General features: G+C 45.6%; 1 long non-coding RNA gene across 1 annotated transcript; it reads right to left on the reverse strand.

The window, feature by feature from the left end:
* Positions 1 to 9957: 9957 nt before the first annotated feature.
* Positions 9958 to 12487, reverse strand: LOC147360643 (uncharacterized). Its single transcript, XR_015139307.1, has 2 exons — positions 12348 to 12487; positions 9958 to 10157 (listed from the first exon to the last, which is right to left on the reverse strand). It is a non-coding gene; the product is annotated as an uncharacterized LOC147360643 (long non-coding RNA).
* Positions 12488 to 27617: the final 15130 nt, after the last annotated feature.

Below are 27617 nucleotides of genomic sequence, written 5' to 3' on the forward strand. Positions count from 1 at the left end.
GCAAAAAAGAAAAAGATTCCCAACATATATCTTATACCTTACATGAAAACTAAAATGAACTCAAAATATATCATAGATCTAAATGTAGAGCACAAAACAACAAAACTTTGAAAGAAAAGATAGAAGAAAATCTGATTTACTTTGGGTCTGATGATAAGTTTTTAGACACAATACCAAAAATGCAATTTCCACAAAAGAAAAAAATTGACAAGATGGACTTTATTAACATTTTTTTCTGTAAAAGATAAAGTGAAGAAGATGAAAAGACAGGCCACAGACTGAGAGTAAATACTGGCTAATCACATATCTGATCAAAGAATCATGTCCACAATATACAAAGAACTTCTAGAACTCAACAATAAGAAAACAAACAACCTGACTTAAAAATGGGAAACACATATGAACAAACACCTCACCAAGGAAGATATACAAGTGGCAAATAAACATATGAAAAGATTCTTAGCATCACTTGTCATTAAGGAAATGCCAGCTAAAATAAAAGGTAAATTGAAACAACTATTACATACCTACTAAAATGATCACATTCCAAAAAAAAAATCTGGCAGTATCATTTTTGTGCTGATGTGCTGATGAACATGCAGAAGAGCAGGGACCCTTACCCACACTGGTGGGAATGAAAAATGGTACAAGCACTTCAAAAGACAATTTGGCAATTTCTTGTAAATCTAATCATATATGCACCATATGATGTAGCAATTGCACTCCTAAATATTTACCCAACTGATTAGAAATGTTATGTCCACACAAAAGCCTTCATACAAATATTTATATAGCAAATTCATATTCCTAAAAAAGCTGGAAGCAACTAAGAAGTTCTTTAATAAGTGGATGGATAAACAGTGGTACATCCACACTTTGGAACCCTCCTTAGCAATCTAAAGGGAAGGGAAAGTCACTCAGTCGTGTCCGACTCTTTGCGACCCCATGGACTGTAGCCTACCAGGCTTCTCAGTCCATGGGATTTTCCAGGCAAGAGTACTGGAGTGGGGTGCCATTTCCTTCTCCAGGGGATCTTCCCGACCCAGGGATCGAACCCAGGTCTCGCTCATTGTAGGCAGACGCTTTACCCACTGAGCCACCAGGAAACGGAACAAGCTATTAGACAGAGAATAGACTTGTGGTGGCCAAGGGGGAAGAGAGTTGGGGGAGGGATAGACTGGGAATTGGAGGTTAATAGATGCAAACTGTTACATATAGAATGGATAAACAGCAAAGTCCTACTGTATAGCACCGGGAACTATATTCAATATCCTGAAGTAAAGCATAATGGAAAAGAATATTTTAAAAAATATATATGTATAAATGAATCTCTTTGCTGTACTTTCATGTAAAGCAGAAATTAACACAACATTGTAAATCAACAATACTTCAATTAAAAAGAAAAGGAACAAGCTGTTAATCCACACAGCAGTATGGATGAATCTTAAATGCATGTTGCTAAGTGAAAGAAGTCAGACTCAAAACATTACCTAATGTTTGATTCCATTTATATGGTTAAGAAAAGGGCAAAACTATAGAGATGAAAAACAGATCAGTGGCTTTCAGGGACTGGAGAGTAGGAGATGATTGACCAGGTGAAGTACATGGATATTTTAGAGCTGTGAAACTATTCTGCATGACATTGTAGTGATAGGTACATGACCATCTATTTGTCAAAACTCATAGGAGTTCACAGCACAAAGAGTGAATCTGAATGTATGCAAATTTTATAAAAGAATCTAACTACATTACAAATGTATGACTCACTGAAGGGTGTGGGGAACAGACGTGCCGACATAAATAACTCTAGGAATAACTGAAAACAAGAAAACTAAAGACCAAAAGAACTGTCCACAGCATTGTACTTTTATTGGTAAAGTTACACTTCATGAGAGCGTGGGTTGGCAATTCTGAAACTCCTGTTCCTGTGCACTAGAATTGAACAATGAAGTAAATAGATGGCAGATGGTGGGAGCCAGGTTTCTTACCACTGAAGTGGGTATGGGGAGCTTACAGATAAGCAAGGAGAGACGAATAGAATGAACTGTATGAATGAATTCATGTTGGAGACATTAGCATGAACTCATGAACATTAGCATGAATGTTTAGCTTAACACAATGCTAATGGATAGATGTAGAAATAACTATAGTTATGGGCACATACAGGCTCCCACCACCTGCTTGTATTTCCTAGCTCTGTCCACTGAGAATGGCCGCAGGGAGCAACAAGCCCGCTCAGCACTCAGATCTTGGCTTCTAATACCATTCTTAATAAAAGGAACTGGATTCCTTGGAGAAACTACACGGATATAATATACAATGGAATAAACAAATAGCAGAAGAATTCCAAATGACTTATGTAGATTCTGCCCCCTCAAAGAGATAGAGAATAGCTCTCCCTCTCTTCAGTGTGGGCTGTGCGTAGTGACTTCTCACAGAGAATAACATGGAAAGGGAAAAAGAGTGATGTCCCAGTGGAGAAAGCTGACAAACACTATCTCAGACAGGTGACTAAAATTAACATCATTAATGATTAGTGACGCTGATGGTATGTTCTCTTGATATACTGTGCTTAGAATGATGCTTCACCTCTGAGGTCCTCTTCTTGAAACCTCATAGCTCCATTCTAATCATGGGGAAAATACCTAACACCTAAACTGAGGGATAATCTACAGAAAGCCTGACCAGCACTTCTCAAAACCATAAAACTCATCAAAAACAAAGAAAGTTTGAGAAACAGTCGTAGCCAAGAGGAACCTAAGACGGCATGATGATTAATCGTAATATGACATTCTGGATGGGATCCTGGAACAGAAAAAAGTACTAAGGAAAAACTAATGAGATCTGAATAAAGCATGGAGTTGAGCTAATAATAATGTGTCAATATTGGTATCAGTATTAGCTGTGACAAATGTATCACAGTAATACAAGATGTTAACAATAGGGGAAGCTGGGTGTAGGAGTATATAGGAACTCTCTGTACTATCTTTACAACTTTCTGTAAATCTAACCATTATAAAATAAAAATACTAATTTAAAATTAAAAAATAATTTTTAATAACAGCAATAGTTCATGTCCCTGCATCATACTCTTTACAATGTGACTTTGCTGCTCCTCCCTTGGAGAAGTGTTTTGAATTTCCCCACTTCTTAAATCTGGCCTGTGACTTGCTTGGACCAATAGCATATGGTGGAATGTAATGCCAGTCACGGACTTTCCAGAGGCCTTACATTCTGCTGAATGATGAGAGACATGTCCCAGGCGCCCTTTTACCCCAGCTGATACCCAGCCAACTACCAGACATGTGACTGAGCTCATTCTTCCTAGATTAGCCAGCCCCCAGCAAGACCCACCCTCTGATCCAGACAGAAGAGCCAACACAAAATTAGCCCAGCCTGACCTAGCCACCAGTGATCCATATGACCAATAACAAAAGCTTTTTGTTTAAAGCTGTTTGTTATGCATCAATAGCTGAGTGATTCACTCATGCACAACAGTGTTTATACAAGATTATTGTTGTAACATGATTACTAAAGATTGGGAACAATTTAAAGGCTTGTCAATAGAAGACTGATCAAATAATTATAAGATCAGACAATGGAATATTATGCAGCTGTTCAAAAGAATCAGGCAGTTCTACATGAATCAATACAGAACAAATCCCATGATACATTTTTACATGAAACAGCAACATACAAAAGAATATATGGAAGAAGCTACTGATCCTGTAAAATATTTGTATTTGCGTAGACTTTCTGCTGGAAGTTACACAAGAAACATGACAACAGCTCCCTTTAGGAAGAGGAACTGGACGGCAGGGGAGCAAGAGTGGAAGGTAAAAATTCCTTTTCACTCTAGTCTTTTTTTATCTTTGGAATCATGTAAATGTGTTTTCTATTCAAAAATAAATAAAAGCAGAATGAAAAAAAATCCCGTGCCTTTCAAATTCAGTCTTTTATTCTCTTTTCCCAAGGTTTCTGAGAGATCCAGCAGAACCACAAACAGCAGAGAGAGAACCAGAATGTATTTTCTCCCTCCGACTTCCAGAGAGCCTCCACCACGTGCTAAGTGAAGCTTGCTTCTCTGGTTCCCTTGTTTGCCAGTTTCACTGGGTCTGCACAACCCTGCCTGCCACTAGAGGGCAGCCTGAGGCTTCCTTCCTGGCAGGGAACCGTGGAGGGATCATGGGCTGCTCTGAATAGTGCGCTGTCTCCAAAGGAGGCTTTCTGTATTAAATTAAAGAATTATAACAATAATAATGAGTTTCAACTAGGCAGAAAAGCGTCCCAGAACCTCACCCCGGGCACCGGACCAGCCAGCCATTACTCTTCAGTTCACAGAAAGCCTGTGCATCTTCTGGGGTTTGGGGGTGGGGAGGGAGCACGAGGGAAGAGCGCATCTTTACTGGCTCTGTAGAACCCTGCGGGGATCTGGACCTTTAGGTTGCTAAAAACTGACTCTAAGGAGATCTGGAGGGTTTGCCACTGACTCCCTGTAAACTGGAAGTGGTGACTGTAAGAATGAGTTAAGCACTTAATTTATGACAGTGACTGAACTAAGCACCCTCCAGACTCTTCCATCCCCATTTTACAGATGAGGAAGTTGTGGCCTCAAAAGACAAAATAATTTGCTTCTGACTACACAGATGGCAGTGTGGGCCGGAGTAAGATTTGAAGCCAGGTTTCCCTGGTTCCCGAACCGCTGCTCTTAATGACTTGCTTCCGAGAGTAGCGGCTGGGTGGGATTTGCAAAGAGCTGGCTGAGAAACAGCGTGGGGAGGGACATCCGAGCCCATATTCACTGAGCCCCTCCTAGGTGCCAGGCGCGCATCCTTCGGGTAGACTGCGTTCTCCTGGGGTTAGGCCTTGTTCACGCTTGCGCTCCTTCGCATGAAGGAGCCAGCGGGGGCCAAGACCAGGAGGGAGACCCTGGGGTAGATACCCCAGGGGCAGTTCGTGTGCTCCAGGGTTCCCACGCCTCCGCAGAGTACAAACGAGTTGACAGGAGCCTGTCCCGCGAGGTCTGAGGAGGGGTGTCCTCTGGGCGCGGGAGCGCAAACAGGCCGTCTCAGCAAACAGAGCTCTTGATCTCATGCAAATGCCTGCGTTCGTGCACCGGGAACAAGAGAATGGGCCCGCAGCTGATGCGGGCTGTAGGCGGCTTTCCCGCATTCCCTTCTGTGGGGCCTTGAAAGACCTAAGCGCTGGAAACCAAAGCGCCGGCGCCGCCGAACTCCGCGCCGCGCCGCGCTTGGGGGCGTCTCAGTGCCAGTCTGCAAGAGGGGCCGCCGAGAGAGCCCAGCAGCTTGGTGGGCTCTCCCCCCGAGGCCCTCGCTCCCGACCCTCTACCCCTGCCTCAGCTTCCCCATCTGCACCGGGGGATGTTCAGAAGGGCTGGGCAAAGTGCCTGCTCCTTGCTGGAATCCTTTTATCCAGGCACAAGGAGGCGTTTGCCTTTCAGAAGAGAAGCGAGGCAATAAGTAAAGAAATAAACAGACAAGATAATTTCAGATAACAAGTGCTAATAAAATGGCAAAAACAAAAAATGCGAGTGCCAGACTTCTGTTCTAAATGCTATAAATACGTGTGTTTGCTCCTCCAATCTCACAACAGACCTAAGAGACAGATTATTACCCCCTTTCACAGATGGGAAAATGGAGGTTGAATCAACTATTCAAGGAAAATGAGAGGTTGAATAATATATTCATGGCAAAATAGGCTGAAGAATTTACTCAAGAGTCCAGTAGATGGTGGAGACTAGCTTTGGACTCAGTCCTGCTCCAAGGGTGACCTTTTAATCACTCCGTCTGCCACTTCTGGTCATGCTAAGGAAGATGGAAAATTATAAAGAGAGCACTGGGATAAAGGAGAGCTATTCTTGGAAAGGTGTCAGTGAACATCTCTACATCCCAGGGCAACTAAGCTGAGGCCTGAAGGAGTGGATACAGCTGTGCAAAGAGCTGGGTGGTCCAGGCAGAGGGAACAGCCAGGGCCAAGGCCTGGGGGTGGGAAGAGTGGACTCTTTACATTTCATAAATATAAGGAAGGTCAAGGGGGCTACAGCTCAGTGAGGAAGGGCAAGAGTGGTGGGTGAGCAGATTGCAGGTAGCCAGAGGCCAAGTGGAAAAAACTTTGCAGGTCTTGGCAAACAGCCGGGATTTTATTCCAGGTTTGACAGGAAGTCACATTGCTATTATGGCTGCTAAAGTTTTGTGTGGATAATGGGTTGGACTAGCCAGTGGAGGCCCCTCCTGCTCTGCCAGGCTTGGGCTGGAGGAGGAGGTTGATCACTCAGGTCTTAAACACACACTTCTTGCATCTGATCTCCTGGTGTCTAGGAGATTCATGTTGGCAGTCACCAGTTCCCTAGCCCTTGGTCTCCAACACAAACTTGGAGATGTCAGATCAGCTAAACCCTCATTTTACAAGTAGAGGTGAGACTGAGGCCCAGATGGAAGGAACAGGGCAGGGGCAGTATCTGTTTCATACACTGATGCACAGCTACTAGCAGGCCTCAGATCCAGGCAGGGGACCCTGCCCTTGTCCCTGGTTCTCATACTTTAAAGAGCCTCTCTCTGGCTCCTCCAGCTGCATATGTCCCCACAGGGCCAAGGGGACATGCCCACCCAAGACTCTACTCCCTTTCTAGACACACTCTGGGGTCCCAGGATTCTTAAGCTCCCTTCCCAAGGGTCCAGGCTGATTCCAGGGCCTCTGCAGGCCTCTTCTGATTTGTTGTCTGCAAGCAAAACACTAGGCCCAGGATGTAACCAATAGGTCAATCAACCAACAGGATGGAGCATGGGTGAAGGGAGCTTGGACAGGCAGCCTGGAGCGCATGTGGGTCTGCACAGTGTGGCATGGAGCCAGGAATGAGAAGAGAGAAGGGAGAAGGCATCTGGGGAGCTAGGGGCTGGGGCCCAGCTCTGCCCACCACCACTCAACATCTCAGTCTGAGGAGTCCAGGGTTTCCAAATTGAACCTGGCCTTCCAAGTAGTTATGAAGTTATATTCCTTGAGGAGAAGGATAGAACATTTTCAAAACAATGTATTAGCTTGATATATAATATTTAAATTTTGGGAGTGAGTGGGCCCCAGGCCCCACCAATATCAGGAGTGGGTCTGGCCTAGAATATAAGAGAAATTCACTATTTATCAAGTAGATGGATTAATCTCATTTAATCCTCACACAGACTCTACAAGGGAAATAGCATCATCTGTGTTTTATTGATGAGGAAACTAGGCTTGGAGAGATTTAGTGACTGCCCCAATCCATCACATTAGAAAAGAGAAGAGTTGAGCCTCGAGCCCTAGTATGTCTGATTCCAAAATCCTTTGTAATTGGTTCATGATGAGTTCACACCCATCATGAACACCTATTGATCTTGTTGGATAAAGTACTGTTTATATACATGAAAAAGGACCCCATCCTCTTGATTATTGCTTTATCCTTTCAGGCACTTGGGAGGTAAGGGCAGGAGCTAAGGTCCAATTGAATGGTTTTGGGGAAACTGAGGCCTTGAGCAATAAACCAAGGTATCATCAAGGCTTTAACAAACAGAGTTGACTTTTCTTGTGTAACAAGCAATCGGGAGGTCGCCAGACCAGGGCTAATGTAATTGGTGCACCATCCTCAGCAAACGGCTTCCATCTCATCCTCTGTTCTGGTTATTTCTGGTATTATAATAAACAACTCCCAAACAGTAACCGTTCTATTATTTTTCTACAGCTTTGTGGGTCAAAAATTTGGGCAGTGCTCTGTTGGGTGAGAAATATCAACAACCTCAGATATGCAGATGATTTCCCTGTAACGGCAGAAAGTGAAGAGGAACTAAAGAGTCTCTTGATGAGGGTGAAAGCGGAGAGTGAAAAAGCTGGCTTAAAACTCAACATTCAAAAAACCAAGATCATGGCATCCAGTCCCATCATTTCATGGCAAATAGAAGGGAAAAAAGTGGAAGCAGTAATAGATTTTATTTTCTTGGGCTCCAAAATCACTGGGGGCAGTGACTGCAGCCATGAAATCAAAAGATACTTGCTCCTTGGAAGGAAAGCTATGACAAACCTAGACAGCATATTAAAAAACAAAGATATCACTTTGCCAACAAAGGTTCATATAGTCAAAAGTATGATTTTTCCAGTAGTCATGTACAGATGTGAGTTGGACCGTAAAGAAGGCTGAGCACCAAACAATTGATGTTCTTGAACTGTGGTGTTGGTAAAGACTCTTGAGAATCCCTTGGACTGCAAGGAGATCAGACCAGTCAATCCTAAAGGAAATCAACCCTGAATATTCATCGGAGGACTGTTGCTGAAGCTGAAGCTCTAATCCTTTGGCTACGTGATGTAAAGAGCTGACTCATTGGAAGAGACCCTGATGCTGAGAAAGACTGAAGGGAAATGAGAAAAGGGCAACAGAGGATGAGATGGTTAGATATCATCACCAACTCCATGGACATGAGTCTGAGCAAACTGTAGGAGACAGTGACGGACAGGGAAACCTGGCGTGCTGCAGTCCCTGAGGTTGCAAAGTGAGACGTGACTCAGCAACTGAACAACAATAATTGGGTGATCCTTCTCATCTGTAAGCATCAACTAGTCACTTTTCATATTCAGCTGAAGATTTTACTGGGATGCCGGTGCTTTCCTGGGATGACTACAGTGCTAAGCTCAGCTGGGTCCCTCTCTTTTTCTATGTAGTCCTAGGGCCTTTCCAGGTGATCTCTCCAGCAGAGTGGTTTGACCTTGCCAATAGCAGCTTCTGGATCCAAAAAGCCATGGCAGAAGCTGTCAGTTCTCTTAAGGGCAACACCTAGAATTGGCAGAACATCATTTCCACTCTAGTCCTTTGGTCCAAGAAGTCACAGGCCAGCCTAGATTGAGTGAAGGGAAAAATTGACTCAAATTGACTCTTCCTCTCGATGGAAAGAGGGTCAAAGAATCATCAACCATCTTTAATTTACAAAATAGCTGCTTAAGATCCAGTCCTCACATCTCAAATTCCAGCCAGCAAGGAGAAAGAGAGGAGTAATGTGTATACTCTCTCTTTTAAGACATTCTCTAGAAATCACATAAAACATTTCCCATTGGCAAGAGAAATTCATGGCCATACCTAAAATATGAAAAGGAAGCTAGGAACTGTAATCTTCATGCCAGGCTGCCACGTGCCCAGATAAAATTAGGAATTCTATTGACTAAGGAAGAGAGGGAGAGTGAAGATTGAGGAAAGACTGGAAATCTGTTTCGTTGTTGGATTTTTTTGCTACCAACAGCCAAACACATTCCTAATGGACATATTTCATTTTCAGTCTTGTTCCTCCTAATGCATCCTCCACCCTGTCACCAAAATAACCCTTCCTTTTTAATCATTCTTTTATGTTTCTAAAAGGTAAATCTCTTAATCATCCCCATGCCAACAGCAAGTGTCTGAAGTTTTTTGTGTGGGGGACATGGGATTTTAGTGCCTAAAATAACAATAACAGCTTTCACCACACACCAGGCACTACAGCAAGCACTGTATGAACATATCTTACTCGGTCCTCACGGTAACCAAATAGGAGAGGACTGTATTGATACATGAGGAAATGGAAGCCCAGAGAGGTTAAGCGACTCGCCCCAGGTCACACAGTGAGTAGGTGCAACATAAGAATTCAAATCCTTGTCTGTTTGATTCCACGGGTGTGCTGAAAAGCCTACATATGTGAAGCCCAGGGACTGTTGAGCGATAATCACCCTGGAGGATAAGCAAGGCCCTGCTTTGTGTGTGAGTGTCAGAAGAGGAAAACCTGAGCCAAGAGCCTGCAGATACCCCTTCCTCCCTGCAGTCCTTCAGTCAGGGAACCTGCATCAAATCCCCGTGTTTGGCAGGCATACTGAACTTCATGGAATTAAACTGGCACCTGGAATTCATTTCACTCCATTTCCTCTACACCCTGAAAGAACCCCAGGTCATGAGTAGGAAAGTTTACACAACTGTTTAATTGTTAAGCAGTGATCAGGGCACGAATCCAGCAACCCTCTGGCTTCTCTGGGCCCAATTACATGAGGCACCTTCCAGTTCTGAGGTCCTCCATTCTGACCCCAAGTTCTTCTTGCCTTTAATTTACCCTGTTTGAGAATCTACAGTGGCTCCGGATCCCCTTGGATTCAGCTTTGCCCTGCAAAGGGGACGGAGAAGGGGAAAGGGACAGACAGACCTGGGTTCAAATTCTGATTCTATTTTTGGTGACCCTCAGTTTCTGCATCTCTCAAATGGGAGGGATAATTCCCAGTCTACTAACTTGTTGGCACTTGCTGAGGACCACGTAGGACGAGGGATAGGAACGGCTTTTGTAGACCAGAGCCAGACAGGATGCAGTCTCCACTTTAGCAGATTGCATCCTTGGAGGGCAGGGCCAGCTGAGGCGGGGTGGGGTCAGGGGCAGTGCTGCACCTTCCGGGGTGTGGGAGGCTCCTGCCTAAGCCTTGCACAAGTGGCCAATGGAGGGCGTTTATACATAGGTGCCCTGTCAGGGGCGCAGTGAATCAGAGCAATGGTTCTGGAGCTAGACAAACCTGTGTTTGAATCCCAGCTCCATCCTTACTAGCTGAGGGACCCTAGAACCAGAAGGTAACTTCCCTGTCCCTCTATATTCATACCTATGTGATGGGATAGAAAAGACAGCCTATCTCACTGTGGGTTTTTAAAGAACTGAATGAGAACTTGCCTTTAAAGCATCTAACTTAGTGCAGATAAACTGTCCCCTGATAGTAGCAGCAATGGTGATGAACAGATTTGGGGCTCTAATTAAATACTGTACTATGTGCTTCATTGATCAGCTTATATACTCTTCACCAGTGTAAGGTTGAATACCCAGCCCAAGGTCACAATAAGTGGCGAAGGCTGGGTCTGAACCTGAGCACAGGCAGTCTGCCCCAGAGTCCACCTTAATCCATGCACTATTCCATTCAGACTTTATATTCGTACCCAATAGTGCCTCCATAGCCACCACAGCAGCTGATTGGAGCAGGAGGTGTCACCTGAGCCAAAGGCTGCCAAAATAGAGGCCAGCCGGCAGCCACTGGTTTGGCCTGGTGCAAAATCTCCACCCAGCAGGGCTGAGCGCAGTTAGCTAAACTGATCAGTATCAATTGGTCTAGTATTGGTACTGTGTTTGAATCTGGATCTCAGAGTTGGAAAAATGCATAAAAACCAAAAGACCCCATAGGATCAGATATTACAAAGACAGTGTGAAAACACAGAGACTCTTACGTGAAGGCACACAAGTGAAGACAAGAAGGGGGCCCTGAACTAACTCGGTCCCTGGAGCACTGGCAGCTGAATGATTTGCAAGTGGCTAAACTGTCAGTGGGTCTGGGGAGACTGCAACACCTTCTGCTCTGTGCTCGCCTTCTGCAGGTGTCTGCACTCAGCAGCCAGAGAGGTCCCACCAAAAGGGGATGCTCACAGCCCTGTCCCAAAACACGAGGACCGAGGAACTAGTCAAGGAGGAATTATTTCAAATAGTTGGGAATTTCTTAAGTATAACTTTTTTTCCTTACTACAGAAGTCCTTGTGTCCCAGTTGTTGGCTCTCCTGCCAAAACTTGTCCTAGCCTGAGAGCTTGGTGGGGCGCTTTGCATTCCCACCAGGGATCCCTGTCACAGAACCACTGGTGAAGAGCGCTGGCTTTCCAGGAAGCTCCCAGGGAAGCTGGGGTGCTTTGCCTCCCACATACACCTCAGCCTCCCCCCGCAACGGGGGCATCACATTGGTAATTGATGAGACTGGTAACAGATAAGGGGGTCATTGTACTAGTCTCTCTACTTTTCTGTACTTGAAATTTGTCTTAAAAAGAAAAAAAGGGGGATGTTTTCTCTGATGTGCCTTCTTCCCCACACATCCTCAGAGGACTTCCTATTGCCCCTCTCTGCCACCATCACCCACGGCATAATTTCCAGCTTCCCCTCCCCTCTGGTTTGACTGAGAGAGCAGTTTAGCTCCACTTACTAGCTGCCTGTCAGTGTACTAGAGTCATCCGGGAACACTCAAAAGCCTTTGAGGCCCAGTTGTCCCCCCAAGTCCCAAGATTCAGAGCTAAATGGTCTTCTGTGGGGGTTCTGGATGCTAAGGGTTGGCAGATGCTCCCCAGCTGATTCTGGCACTTTCCGGAGTTGAGCAGCCATCTTGACAACCCAAAGCCACCCCTGCCCTTTAGCAACAGTTTTGTTACCTGAGCCCCCACTCTCACCCCTGGGGGTCCCACCACACCCGGCCCTAAGTGACTTGAGGAGTTGTTTCTTCCAAACCCAGACCATGTGCTTCTTTTACCCCAGAGTGTCTGCCTGGATGGCATTCTTTACCTTACCTTATGCCGCAGGGGTTCACATCGTTGTCACCATTTGGAAAGCGCAGAGAAGCACCTAGGAGCCCACCACAGCCCCAATACAGGCCCAGGAATTCGTGAATAGAAAGGATCCATTGTTGCCAGTCACTTTAAGGGAACAGCTGAAAAACACATTCAAAGGATCCTGAGATAATGAGTATGCTAATGTGATTTCCACTGGGTGCTTGTGCTACCTCCAAAATCGCTGTCAGAACTTCCTCATGGATTCAAAGCTTCCATTGAAGTCAATGGGGGATTTGAGTTAAAATAACATCAAAGTTTTTACTTGAATGGACAAAACTGGGGAGTTATGAATTAAGGGTTAGCTTGACGTTGGCCCTGACACTGCTGACCTTGAGGGGAAAGCAGGCTGTGAGGGGAGCTTCTGGCCAGGCTGGGAGTCCCTTGGGTGGACTGAACCAGCAAGTGTTAAATGGGGGACCCTTTCATATGACAAATGAAAACCTGCTCTCCACTCACTAGGTGGAGGATCCTGGGCAAGGCAAACCATTCCTCTGTCTGAGCCTCAATTTTCCCATCTGTAAAATGGCTTGCTTCCAGGATTAAAGAAGTATGTGTGTGAGAGGAGTCAGTTGTGAATAAAACAGGTGAACTCTGTTATTACAGTGGAGTTGCCATTCTAGTGGGGGAGACAGATACCAAACACAAGAACAGATCGTTAACAAGTAAGTGGTTGTAAGTGCTAGGGAGAAAGAGTAGAGGAGAGAGCCTTAAGGAAAGAGTTTTGGAATAGACAGACCCAAATTCAAATCCAAGCTTGCCCCTCGCAGCTATGTTACTCCTGGGAAAGTGATTTTATCTCCCTGAAGTTCAATGAGATCCATTGATCATTCATCCACCCACTGAACAAATATTTAGAGTTCTGCCTTGCATCAAGCATTCTTTTGAGTGCTGGAGGGGCCACAATGAATAAAAGAGACAGAAATCTTTGTGCTTAGGAGTTTAAACTCTAGAGGAGAGAAACAGACACCAAGTAAACATACACGTATCTGGTGATGAAGGAAAATAAAGCAAGGTAAGGGATAGAGAATGATGGAGAGGCTGCTACTGTAAGCAGGGGGTCAGGGAAGGCCTCTGTGAGGAGGTGACATTGAAAAACAGGAGGGAATGAGCCACGTGGACAGAGCATTCCCAGGGGAGGAAGAGCATTCCCAGGGGAGGAAGCAAGGGCAGAGGCCTTGAGGCAGTACCTGCATGGGGTACATTGGTGCATGGAGATGGGGGAGCCTAGAGAACCAGAGACGAGGTGCATGAAGAACTGCACTCAGCATGTGACTCTAAGTAGCAGTTCAGTAGATAGCGGTTATTGTCTGTGCCCCTTTCATGAAAACTGGGGCAATAGGTCACTTTCCACTATCATAAAAGTTCTTGGGGATTCTCTGTGGATTGACAGCTTTTTCATTTACTTTTCTTCTCCTTTACTGAGCGAGAACCAGCAAGTCAAGTTCCTAGTCCACCTGCAAGCCCACCTCCCTGTCTCTAGTCTGAAGCCAACAGGAATGTCTGACAGGTGGCAGAGGTACTGGGGGTGGGGGCCGAGCGAATGATGGTCGTTAGATAATAATGGCAGTGTCTTGAATTTCCTTCCTCTCTGCAGCTTCACAAATTAGATGCCCTAGAAATGCTGTGCCCGTTGCCAAGATGCACCTCCATCTGGGGTGAAAGGCGACATCTGCTTAACAGCTGCATCTTATTTGAGAGTTGGCACTTAATTAAATTACTCAGCTCTGGTTGGGGCAGGCAGAACTGAGCAGCAAGGGGCAGGCCCATCACAAGTGTGCCTTCCACCTCTCCCAGAGTGTGCCTCCACACACCTGTTGATTCCACCAACCTGGACATCTCCACATTTCAATACACACCATGCTCTCTCAGGCTACCCCCTTGCCTTTACTCACGCTGCCCCCCTGCCAGGGACACTCTCCTGGCTGCCCACTTCCCCTGTGTCTTCCAAAAGGTCCAATTCAAACATCAACTCCTCCTGCATGAGGCCTTTTCCAGCTTCCCAGGCTCAACACATTTCCTCCCGTGAGCTTGCGCCATACTTGGTGAATTTCTTACCTGGAGCATTCATACCATTGTGCGGCAACGTCATTCACCCTGCCGGTCTACGAGTTCCTCATGGTTAGGAACCATGTTGAATTCATCTTTGTGATTCCAGCATTATGCCCAACTCCCCACGGACACTTAATATGTGTTTGGTTAACAAATGGATGGATAGAGGGAAGGATGGAAGAAAGAGAGAAGGAAGAAGGGAGAGATGAACAGATGGATTTACTGCCACCATTTAAGTCTAAGCCACCATTATTTCTCAGTGGGACAAACACCAGTTTCTTACTAATCTTCTAGTTTCTACTTTTCCCCACAGTAGTTCATTCTACTCAGAGTGCTTAGGAATATTTTAATTAAAGAATTAACATTATGTCACTCCTCTGTTTAAAACCTTTCAGGAGCTTCCACATTCCTAGTCCTGGCCTACAAACCCATGTATGATCCAGACCCTTCCTGCCCTTCTAATCTTATCTCCTTGTTTTTATGCGTTCCAACAGCTTTGGGAACCAGCCAAGCTCCCTCTCACCTCAGAACCTTTGCATCTGCTATTCCCTCTGCCTGTAATTCACTTCCCCTGGCAGTCTGTCAACCTGGCATTGTCTAGTCCTTCAGATCCAGCTCTAATGCCATCTCCTCAGAGAGGCCTTTCTTAATCTCCTAGGAAATATCCACCATCTTGATCCCCAAAGCAAAGGGTGTCTGATCCAGCCAAAGTAGGCTTTGACTGCTAAAACCCAGCCAGCTTCCCAGAGCATCGCCCTCACCTGGGATGGCAGTTCAGATCCTTCCTCAGAGATAGCCACAAGCCACCCCTTCCCCCAAAGTCTCACTCCTCCTCTTCATCAACTGAAGATGCTTCATGAATGAGCTTGTCTGGAGCTGCTGCAATTAAACCGTCGGAGCAACATTGGACCATTTGTTTACTATGGCACTTAGAGCTGGAATGGCTTGTTGTTTTGATGTTTCTATTTTCAGCTTCCTTTCCTAAGGGTAGCAGGAGAGGGTAGGCAATGAATCCTGGTCTATTCAAGCAAAAAAGATGTTTCAGTGAATCCTAGCATTTCAGAGTCACAAAATTCTAGAATCATTGTCAGAGAATGTGAAAGCAGTAAAAATCCGCAATTTTAGTTACAGGTTCCTAAGTTCCTGGGATTCTAGAATCTTAGACAACAAAAATTAGAATCTTAGTGTCAAATCCACTCATAGTCTTAGAGTGATGGAATCTTAAGAGATTTCTCACTCTGTTGCGTTCTCTGCTGTGCTATCAACTCCTCAGAAGACCTTCTTTAATGATCTTATCTACAATATGCACCCCCCAACCCTGCCACCACACCCATCCTCTGTCACTCTCCATTGTTTTATTCTGGTTCATTTTTCTTCACAGCACTGATTACCACCTGATGTTTGATATTTATTTCTCTGTTTATTTGCTTATTGCCTGTCTCCCCCACACTTTGAATTGAGGTCAGGAACTCTGTTTTGTTCACTGCTTAGAAGTACTTACAACACTATCTGGCATGTTCAGTTCAGTTCAGTCGCTCAGTCGTGTCTGACTCTTTGCGAGCCCATGAATCTCAGCATGCCAGGCCTCCTTGTCCATCACCAACTCCCGGAGTTCACTCAAACTCACGTCCATTGAGTCGGTGATACCATCCAGCCATCTCATCCTCTGTCGTCCCCTTCTCCTCCTGCCCCCAATCCCTCCCAGCATCAGGGTCTTTTCCAATGAGCCAACTCTTCGCAGGAGATGTAGTAGGGACTAAAAAAAAATTTGTTTCTGTTCATCTAATAAATATTTTTTGAGTACCCACTTCATGTTGGCCGCGTGAGATGTCCCAGAATGGGAAATAGGTCTCATTTTGCACTGCTCAGATTCAATTGGTGGTAAACACACAGGGCACTGTGTCGAAAAGAATTCTCAGGTCTCATCCAAGCTTGAGGGTTGGGGGAGGGGGAGATTGATTAGTAATGTCTGGCATGGACCCAGCAATGGAGAAAGGTGTCATCTCTGCTCTGACCTCTAACTTAACAAAACTGAGGTCCAGAAGAGAATGGAGGTACACTAGAGTCAGCCAGCTTGGGGCTACTGCAGCCAGGATTGGAACCCCCCATCAGTCTGTCTGTACTCTTTAGCCTCACCTCACAGGGCTGCTGCCTCAGCTTGCGTCTGTCTCGAGGGCATGGTTTTAATGCCCTCCCCATCCCCCCAGTCTTCCTGGGTTCACTCCTCCAGGTGCTCCCAGGAGTAAGGGGTAGCTGAAGTCCCTGGCCCTGAACCCAAGCCTGGGAACCTAATTCTGGAACACTGCCTGAATGCACAAGCCAGTTATTTTTAAAAATCCAAAAAGAAAAGGAAGAAAGAGAAAACAGTGCTTCGGTCTCTGCGCCAACCCTGGCTGAGAGAATAGAGACTTGAAAGGAACAAAGGGTTTCCTCAAACACGGCAGATCAAGGGCTTGGCTTATGTGGTAACCAGTAACCCACCACCGTGCTTTGTGACAGATCCTTTAGAAGGCAGAGGGCTCTGTTCCTGCTGCAGCTCTGGGGGTGGCGGGAAGGCACAGGGGACATCCTCGCCACCCCCACCCCCACTCCAGATCAGGCTGCTACAATCATAGACCTGGAGAACCCCTGAATGTTAGGGCCTCAAAGCTCTACAGAGCCTGGAGGCTGATACCCTCTTGGTCAGACAGGCAGGCAGAAGCCCTGGAGGGCTCATGGTCACAGAGGGAGCCATGGGCCAGGGCACTTCTCTCCTCACCAGGGCCCCTTTCAGGAGGATGGAGACTAGTTAAATGTTCCTATCTCCCCCTTTACCTCTTGTACCCATCATGACTGCCTTGGAAAGCCTTCTCAGGAACTCTCCCAACCATGAAGTTTCCTGTTCTCTTCCTCCCACAGACTTCTTTTTTCGAGGTGCCTATAGGGTACAAGTTCTGCCCTCTAGGTCTTCAGCATGCGCACTGGTTAGTTCTGAGATCACAGAATTGTAGCTGAGTCCCAGACATTCTTGTAAGGTGGGCACATACCACCAGGTTCTGTGACAAGCCCCTTACAGGTGGTGCCCCATGTGAGTGGCAAACAGTCCTGATATAGGCTCCATTATCCCCACTTTTCAGATGAGAAAACCAAGGCTCCAAAAACTGGAAAAAGTGCGTAAGGTGACACAGCAATGGTTTGGCAGACCTCACACTCGGACCCGCCGTCTCCTAAGCCAGCTTCCTGTTCCCCCACCCCTCCCTCGCGTATTAAAATCGACAGTGTTTCACCCAAGTCACGGAACTGAGGAAAGGCCCCGAGGGATCAGGCTAGGAATGAGGAGTTTCCCTCCATCTGATGCCACCCTGCACACAAGTCACACATTCATCCCCAGCCCGAGTCAGCCCCAGCCTGGGCGTGGCACCAGCCCTTCCAGGCTCCTTGTCACCCCCCCTCTGTACTGGCTCACGGTGTCTCTGTCCCACGGCTCTTCCCTACCCTGCTTGTCAGCCTGTGTTGCCTCTCTTCTGTGGGCCTTTCTCTGCATCTTTGTCTGCCTCTGGCTCCCTGTCACATGCTCGCAGTCCCCCATCCCTGTACCTTCTCTTTCTCTCTCGGCATCTTGTGCTGTTCTCTCTCTCTATTCTGTGTCTCCTTTAATCCTCCGGCTCTGGTTCTGTGTTACTACTTCTCTTACCCAGCCCCCCTGTCTCTGCTTTTTGTGTCTCTTTCTCCCTAAAGCCACTTCTGTCTCTCACTCCAGCTCTCTTCTCTCTCTTCCTGATGTCTCTCTCTGTCTCTGTCTCTCTCATTCTCACTCCAGCTCTCCATCTCTCTTGCTTCTGTCTCCGCAGCCTTACTCACCTTCCCTCTCCCCCCACCCCTCCCAGCCTGCTCCTTCCCTCTCACACCCCCACATTCCGACACATCCCAGCTTAGCTGTAGGGACACAAGGAGGGATGGGTCAAGGACACTCCAAAAGCCGGGGTCGGGGTGCTCGCATTAGACAGACCCAAGCCAGACTCTTCCTTTTCTTCCTCAGCAATGACTGGTTGCTTTCCTGGGAGGCAGACAAGAAATCCCTGAATAGGGATTTAAAGCACTAAGCTCTGATTCCTTCTTTTTAATATTTATAAAGAGAGAAAGGGGATAATTTCAGGAAGATCATTTCAAGGCGAAAACCCACATATTTTCAATAGAATTATTCCAGAAAGCCCCTTTCCGGCTCATTGGAGTGTATAATTTTGTAAGTTAAAGACATGAGGTCTGGTTTCCAAGTTCCCTAAAATGACGCAGCTGAGTGAGGGCCGGAAAGGAAGTGTAAGATGAGAAGGAGGGGATGGTGGCAGAGAGAAGAAACAGACTCTGAGGCCACACATGGGCCGAGGGGGCAGCAGCAGCCAGCGGCCCTGCCAGGCCCTCCCCACTGCCCACGTCCCTCAACAGATCAGACAAACTCAGACATAATCATCACCAAATACCCATCTCCAATCTTGAGACCTCTAAGTCCAGAGCTGCAGAGCCAACTGGCCCTGCGAAGGGCTCACAGGCTCCTCAAGCAAGAAGCATCCAGAGCTGCCATCACCATCTTCTTCCCCAGACCTCTTCTGTCCTTGGCCTTCATCTCAACCATCCAGCCATGCGAGTCTGTCTTGGGTCCTCCCTCTCCTCTGTCACTTCTAATTAGTTGTCAAGCCTTGTTGACTATACACCTCCCCCGGAAAATCCCTCCATCCACACTCCCAAAGATGGACCTCAGCATCCCTGGCCTGCTGCTGCTGCTGCTGCTAAGTCGCTTCAGTCGTGTCCGACTCTGTGTGACCCCATAGACGGCAACCCATCAGGCTCCCCCATCCCTGGGATTCTCCAGGCAAGGACACTGGAGTGGGTTGCCATTTCCTTCTCCAATGCATGAAAGTGAAAAGTGGAAGTGAAGTCACTCAGTCGTGTCCGACTCCCAGTGACCCCATGGACTGCAGCCCACCAGGCTCCTCCGTCCATGGGATTTTCCAGGCAAGAGTACTGGAGTGGGGTGCCATATCCCTGGCCTAGGCCACTGTAAAGGCTCTAAACAGGGATCAGGGCCTCTGGTCTGTGTATGGAGCTCTCCAGAGCCCAGCTCTGAGAATGATCTTCCCTTCTTCAGAAACAATCACATCTCCAGTCGCTTGAATGGTGGACACCAAATTCCTCTACCCTGGCATCCACAAATAGCCACAATCTAACAACTTTATTTCTTCATACTCACCCTCTTATCACAAACTCTTCATATGGCTAAAATGAGCCAGTCTTTTCTCTGTCTACCCAAAAGCAATGAGAAACACTTTTGTATATCCAAACCTTGGCAGAGGCTCCTCGCTCCTCTTGGAATGCCAGCCTACCATCTTGGCTTGTGTATCTCCAACCCAAACTCAAGGCCCATCTCAAATGCCACCCACCATCTATGAGGAACGGATGTAATGGCTCATTGTTCTTCTTTCTGCAGGTTCTCTTTCCCTATCTTTGACATTTCACTTTGAACATGAAATAGGTGGCAGGGCCTGTGAGCAGGCAAGCTCTGTGGCTAAGACAGAGGGAACAAGAAGAAGGAATCTGTCCTTCTGACATGCTCCCAAACCAGACCAAGCTGGATCCTATGGTTCTGATGAGTGCCTGAAATTGTTGGCAGGATACTCGGCTAATAATTACAGTTATCAAAGTAATTAGCAATATCATTGCAAAGATCAAATATTGAGCACCTACTATAAGCCAGGCCCCTGCTATGGGCTTTGTCCACATTATCTCATGTAGTTCACCATAAATCAATATCGTGGGGACTGTTATCACCTCAGTGGTACAGGGGACGAAACTGAGGCTCGGCAGCTGGCACAATATCACACTGTGAGTCAGAGGTTCAGGATTCTGGCCAGACCAGATCAACTTTGGAATCCTTGCGTTTAACCTCAGACACACTGAAAACGCTGACACCTCAGTATTAGCAGGAACTGAGTGATGAGGTCCCTGACTCATTCCCACTGAAGGGGGCCCACAGGCTGTGAGCCCACAGCCACAGCCCCTCCCTTGGGCCCAGCTTCCCCATCTCTTCAATGAGCCAGTTCCTGTTAAAAGCATGGACCTTTTAGATACTGATTCTGCAAACCCCAGGAGCACAGCTTGTCTTCTTTCCCCCCACCTCCCCAATGAGAAAGGCACGGACGGGAGAGGCAGAGCATCGAACTTCAAAAGACATCCACAGGAGCAAAAGTGGTCCATTCCCCCACTTACCCCAGTACCAGACTTGGCTGAGATTACTCCCTGGTCTACCTCTGAAAGCCCTCAGGGATGCTGCCAGCCCATTTCCACCAAACTCAGCCTCACTGTGACTCCTGCCAAAGGCTGGCCCCTAATTATCAGACTCTGGCTCCACCTCTGGCCAGGGCATCTATATCACCCTCCTCACTGGTCTCCCTGCTTCCATCCTAGGCCTTACCTACGCAGTGACCTTAAACAAAAATCATGAGGCCTCTTTAGTTCTTGAAACCCTCCATGTTAGATAGAATAAAGCCCAGACTGTTCCTCCTGGCTCTCAAGTCCTGTGTGCTTTGGCCCCCAGACTCCCTGAGCTTCAGAATCAACCTTTCAACAGGGCTCAGGATAAACCAGCTTCTTTCCAACCTTGGGAACTTTGTTCTTTTTCTCTTTCCTCAGTTCTTTTCCTAGTCTCTTCTTTCTTCTCCCTCAGTTCAAAAATCATCTTTTCCCCAAAGCCTGATCCCAATCATTTATAGTAGCTTCTGCTGTATATATGTTCACACCAGTGATGCTGCTCCTTTCTCTTATCATGTAGTTAAATATTTCAGTGTTTCTAACATATTGTCCATCAGAGGCAGCAAAATGGCAGATGAGGATACTCCAAACTCTCATTCCTCCCACGGAAGCACCAAAAACAAAAATAAAGACCCAGAAACTGGGCCGAACTAATATAGGAGCTCTGAAAAACAATCAGAAATTTATAGCAACTAAATGAACACACAATCAAGAAAAATCCACCTTCAAAACAGTAGGAAATGTTTTGTGGTGATTTTATTAGCTCTTCTTCCATCCTCTCCCTGGCATAACAGTGATCTTGGTCTGGGGGAGACAGCAGCCCAGTTCCTAGTTCCCTCGCTCAAACCAGAGGTTGCAAGGCAGATCTTGTTTGCAGCCTTCTGACCTGATGAGAACTCCCTGAAGAACTGGTCCTTGTTTCATCTAATTTGGATCTCAGGTAGGGAGAAGCAGCAGGCACCACGCATGAAAGCGTCAGGGAGAAGATAGAACCAAGACGCCTGGGTCCATAGATGGTTTGTTGTAAGTGTCCACCCATAATCACGTGCCTCAGACATCTTGATTGGATATTCACTTGGTTGCTATAAATCTTGTACTGTTTTCCAGAGCTCCTATATTAGGTCAGTGCAGTTTCTAGTTTTCGATTTTGTTCTTGATGCTTCCGTGGGAGGGATGAGAGTTTGGAGCTTCCTAGTATTCTAGTCTGCTGCCTATGATGGGCAATACTGAACAGGCCAAAGAAAGATGCGGTAAACCTGAAGAAAGAACAACTGAAATGTTTGAGCCTGGAGAGCAGGGGGAAAAAAAAGAATGAAGAAAAGTGAATAAAATCTAGGGGACTTGTAGGACAGCAACAAAGGACCAATATATGTATTAAGGGAGTCCCCAAAGAAGAGGATAAAAAGAGGCAGAGAAACTATTTGAAGAAGAAAATGGCTAAAACTTACCAAACTTGATGAAGTACATGTATCTACAAATCCAAGAAGCTGAATAATTTCCAAGTAGGAAATTTGTTGCACTCTAACCAACCCACTCTGTGCTGTATTATAATCAAATTGTAAAATGCCCAAGCCAAAGAAAAAACTTGAAAAACAGCAAGAGAGAGGTGACTCATTATGGACAATGGAGTTTTAATGTGATTATTAGCCTACTTCGCAGCGGAAACCTTGGAGACTAGAAGGAAGTGGGAGAATATATTTGTGTCAAAAAAAAAAAAAAAAGATTTCAGCCAAAGAAAAAAGTATATAGAAAAACTATATCCTTCCAAAAAATGAGGGAAGAATTAAAGACACATCAAGATAAACAAAAACTGAGGTAATTCATTACCACTATACCTAACCTATGAGAAATTATAAGGGAATCCTTCAGGTTAAAATAAAAAGATATTAGATAATAACTCCAGAGAAGGCAATGGCACCCCACTCCAGTACTCTTGCCTGGAAAATCCCATGGATGGAGGAGCCTGGTAGGCTGCAGCCCATGGGATCGCTAAGAGTCGGACACGACTGAGCGACTTCACTTTCACTTTTCACTTTCATGCATTGGAGAAGGAAATGGCAGCCCACTCCAGTGTTCTTGCCTGGAGAGTCCCAGTGACAGTGGAGCCTGGTGGGCTGCAATCTGTCGTCTCACAGAGTCAGACACGACTGAAGCAACTTAGCAGCAGCAGCAGCAGATAGTAACTCAAAGCTGTATGAACAAATAAGAATATCTGATAAAAGTAAGTACTTGGGCAAATGTAAAAGCAAATATTATTGTAATTTTGGTTTGCAACTCTACCTTTTATTTTTTATAAGATTTAAAAGGCAAAAGAATAAAAATTAATTATAATTCTATGTTAATAGGTACGCAGTGTTTAAAGATATAATTTGTGACATCAGTAACTAAAATAGGAGAATGAACAGAACAATAAAAGATTGGAATTTTTGTGTGCAATTGAAATTAAGTTGGTATCCCTTCAAATTAAATTTTTATAACTTTAGGATGTTATATGTAATCCTCATGTTGTTGCTGTTCAGTCGCTCAGTCTTGTCCAGCTCTTTGCAACCCCATGGACTGCAGCACCCCAGTCTTCCCTGTCTTTCACTATCTCCTGGAGCTAGTTCAAACTCATGTCCATTGAGTCGGTGATGCCATCCAACCATCTCATCCTCTGTCGTCCCCTTCTCCTCCTGCCCTCAATCTTTCCCAACATCAGGGTCTTTTCAAATGAGTCAGCTCTTTACATCAGGTGGCCAGAGTACTGGAGTTTCAGCTTCAACATCAGTCCTTCCAATCAATACCCAGGACTGAATTCCTTTAGGATGGACTGGTTGGGTCTCCTTGCAGTCCAAGGGACTCTCAAAAGTCTTCTTTGGCACCACAATTCAAAAGCATGAATTCTTCCGTGCTCAGCTTTCTTCATGGTCCAACTCTAACATCCATACATGACTAAAGGAAAAACCATAGCTTTGAACATATGGACCTTTTTTGGAAAAGTAATGTCTCTGCTTTTTAATATGCTGTCTAGGTTTGCCATGGCTTTTCTTCCAAGGAGTAAGTGTCTTTTCATATCATGGCTGAAATCACCATCCACAGTGATTTTGAAGCCTAAGAAAATAAAATCTGCCACTGTTTCCATTGTTTCCCCATCTACTTGCCATGAAGTGATGAGACCAGATGCCATACCTTTGTTTTTTGCATGTTGAGTTTTAAGTCAGCTTTTTCACTCTCCTCTTTCAGTTTCATCAAGAGGCTCTGTAGTTCCTCTTTGCTTTCTGCCATAAGGGTGGTGTCATCTGCATATCCGAGGTTATTGATATTTCTCCCGGCAATCTTGATTCCAGCTAGTGCTGCATCCAGCCTGGCATTTCGAGTGATATACTCTGCATGTAAGTTAAATAAGCAGGCTGACAGGATACAGCCTTGTCATACTCTTTTTCCTATTTGAAACCAGTCTGTTGTTCCATGTCTGGTTCTAATTGTTGCTTCTTGACCTGCATACAGGTTTTACAGGAGGCAGATCAGGTGATCTGGTATTCCCATCTCTTGAAGAATTTTCCACAGTTTGTTGTGATCCACACAGTCAAAGGCTTCGGCGTAGTCAATAAAGCAGATGCTTTTTCTGGAATTCTCTTGCTTGTTCTATGATCCAACAGATGTTGGCAATTTGATCTCTGGTTCCTCTGCCTTTTCTAAATCCAGCTTGAACATCTGGAATTTCATGGTTCATGTACTGTTGAAGCCTAGGTTGGAGAATTTGGAGCATCACTTTACTAGCATGTGAGATGAGTGCAATTGTGTAGTAGTTCTAACATTCTTTGGCATTGCCTTTCTCTGGGATTGGAATGAAAACTGACCTTTTCCAGTCCTATGGTCACTGCTAAGTTTTCCAAATTTGCTGGCATATTGAGTGCAGCACTTTATAGCATCATCTTTTAGGATTTGAAATAGCCCAGCTAGAATTCCATCACCTCCACTAGCTTTGTTTGGAGTGATGCTTCCTAAGACCTACTTGAGTTTGCATTCCAGGATGTCTGGCTCTAGGTGAGTGATCACACCATCATGGCTTATCTGGGTCACTAATATCTTTTTTGTACAGTTCTTCTGTGTATTCTTGCCACCTCTTCTTAATATCTTCTGCTTCTGTTAGGTCCATACAGTTTCTGTCCTTTATTGTGCTCATCTTTGCATGAAATGTTCCCATTGGTATCTCCAATTTTCTTGAAGAGATCTCCAGTCTTTTCCATTCTATTGTTTTCCTCTATTTCTTTGCATTGATCCCTTAGAAAGGCTTTCTTATCTCTCCTTGCTATTCTTTGGAACTCTGCATTTAGGTGGATATATCTTTCCTTTTCTCCTTTGCCTTTCTCTTCTCTTCATTTCCCAGCTATTTTTTAAGGACTGCGCAGGCAACCATTTTGCCTTTTTGCATTTCTTTTTCTTGGAGATAATTTTGATCACCACCTCCTGTGTAATGGCACAAGCCTCTGTCCATAGTTCTTAGTCACTCTGTCTATCAGATCTAATCCCTTGAATCTATTTGTCACTGCCACTGTTTAATCATGAGGGATTTGATTTAGGTCATACCTAAATGGTCTAGTGGTTTTCCTTACTTTCTTCAATTTAAGTCTGAATTTGACAATAAGGAGTTCATGATCTGAGCCACAGTCAGCTCCCAGTCTTGTTTTTGCTGACCGTAGAAAGCATCTCCATCTTCAGCTGCAAAGAATATAATCAATTTAATTTCGGTATTGACCATCTGGTGATGTCCATGTGTAGAGTTATCTCTTGTGTTGTTGGAAAAGGGTGTTTTCTATCCCCAGTGCATTCTCTTGTATCTATACTAATATCAGACAAAATAAACTTTAAGCCAAACATATAAGAGACAAAGAAGGACTTTATATATTAGTCAGTGTCAATTGAACAAAAAAATAATAGCAATAACAAACATATATGTACCAAATATCAGTGCTCTAATGTATTATCCATCCTACTTCCTGAATGTTAGTTCCATGAGAGCAAGACTGGATCTGTATTACTCACGGCTTTGCTCCAGTGTCAGGTACTGTGTCTAGCTCACTAGTCCAGCAAGTGACTACAGGGAAGCAGGCAGACAGAATCTGGGGATTGCCACCAAGCTTCAGTCAGGGAGCACTGGCCACTGGTTGTCCTCAACTCTCCCAACTACCCTCTCCAAAAGTTTGAGATCTTTTCTTTGCCATCCTTGGGCAAATCATGAAGATGAGAATGAAGGTGTTTAAGAATTGTGGGCAATTTGAGGATCCTCAGCCAAGCTGCGTAATAGGAAATGTGAGGAACCAAGGGAGGGTGAATCATTGGAGGGCATCCAGTCTGATTGGCTGTTACCTATGAGGACACTGAGGCTTAGAGATGTCAGGGGACCAGCTAAAGTTCACACAGGAAGCTAATGGCAGAGCTGGCACTCAGATTCAATTCAGCTGACTGCCCACCCCATGCTACTTCTATAAAGTTGCCCAGGGGACTGCCCAAGGCACTGGCCATAGCTTGCACTTCCTTAAGTCCTTCACTTTCACTCCTCCCTGCCTGCTCCATTTCTGCATGCCACTATTTGCTCTCCATCCTCATACCACACAAGATTCTTATTTGACTCTCACAATGGCCTTGTGAAAGAGCCTTTGTAAGTCCCATTTTACAGATAATATAACTGAATAGCGAAAATAGGAAGAGGTCAGCCAGTGAAGAAATGGGGGGCTAGAAACTTGCCCAGTTTTCGACTCTAGGTTTCAAGGTCTGGTCTGCTTTATCAGATCCTTGCACATATCAAGAATTTGTTTCAGCAAAACCCATCACGCTCATTGTCAACTTGCTAGGAAAAGCTTCTTCCAACCACAAAGATTCCTGGCTCCCGTTCTCCTATGGATATCCCCTTTCATCTCAGGATGACCTTGGATGACCAAGTACTCTCCAAAAAGAAGCATGCAGAGAAGTTGGGGCCCAGACTCCAGATTGGAGGCATAGGTGTGGATGTGGGGTCTCCCAGATCTGGACATCCTCAACCTCAACTAGCTCAGTGCACCTGCCACTTGATAGGTGCTGAGCTAAATGCTTTGCAGGTATTATATCAAGTTCATGCCCACCATGCCCAACAAGATCAAAACCTCCACCCCATTTTGCTGCTGAGGACACAGAAGAGAAGTCGCTTGCACAAGCACACTCATGGTCATTAGCTGGCTGGCCAGACATGCTTTTAATGTCTTAGATCATAGACCCCTGAGGTCTGTGGGTGGTGGCAGTGGATAAAAACCCTGAAAATGTACAGAACGGCGTGTGTGAGCTGTGGCTTCTCCCAGGTCACCTTGGCATCACTTGTTTTTTTCTTCTCAGGAGTAAGGAGCAGTGAGGGTTGGGGCTGAGGAATCCCAGGGTATTTTTGCTCAAACTCTGTTCAAAACCTACTTCTGAAGGGGCCTGATCCACATGAAGAAAGGGACAGACATGAGATGCTGGGTGTCTGGCCGAGGCCTAGGGGTGGGGATGGGGGTATCTCAGAACTCAGCAATTCCTTCCTTTCATCAGTGGTGGGAATTCCAGGACTACAGTCAGGAGAGGACCAAGCGGTGTCGAAGGTGGGATAGAGAGTGTTCCTAGGGGAAGGCAGGGGATCCTGGTTCTTCCTCAGTTTGGGGGCGGGATTGTTTTACCTTTAGGGAGGCAATTGGCTGGAGGTCCCATGTTCTGGCTGCGGTTGCTCGATCCTCTTACTTTTCCTGTCAGTGAGGAAGCTGTTTACTCCCATAAAGTCATTTATTCCCTGATACGATCAACCTCATTGTTAGACAGAATTTTCACTTCCTGTCCGGGAGGAGGCAAAAGGCAAAATTCCAGCACTTGGAGCCCCATAGACAGTCAGTGTGAGAGACGCTGTAGAAAACA

Source organism: Bos grunniens, chromosome 13, assembly GCF_055505025.1.
Source record: "Bos grunniens cultivar Pamir isolate PY7600 chromosome 13, Bosgru_T2T1.0, whole genome shotgun sequence".
Lineage (NCBI taxonomy): Eukaryota > Metazoa > Chordata > Mammalia > Artiodactyla > Bovidae > Bos > Bos grunniens.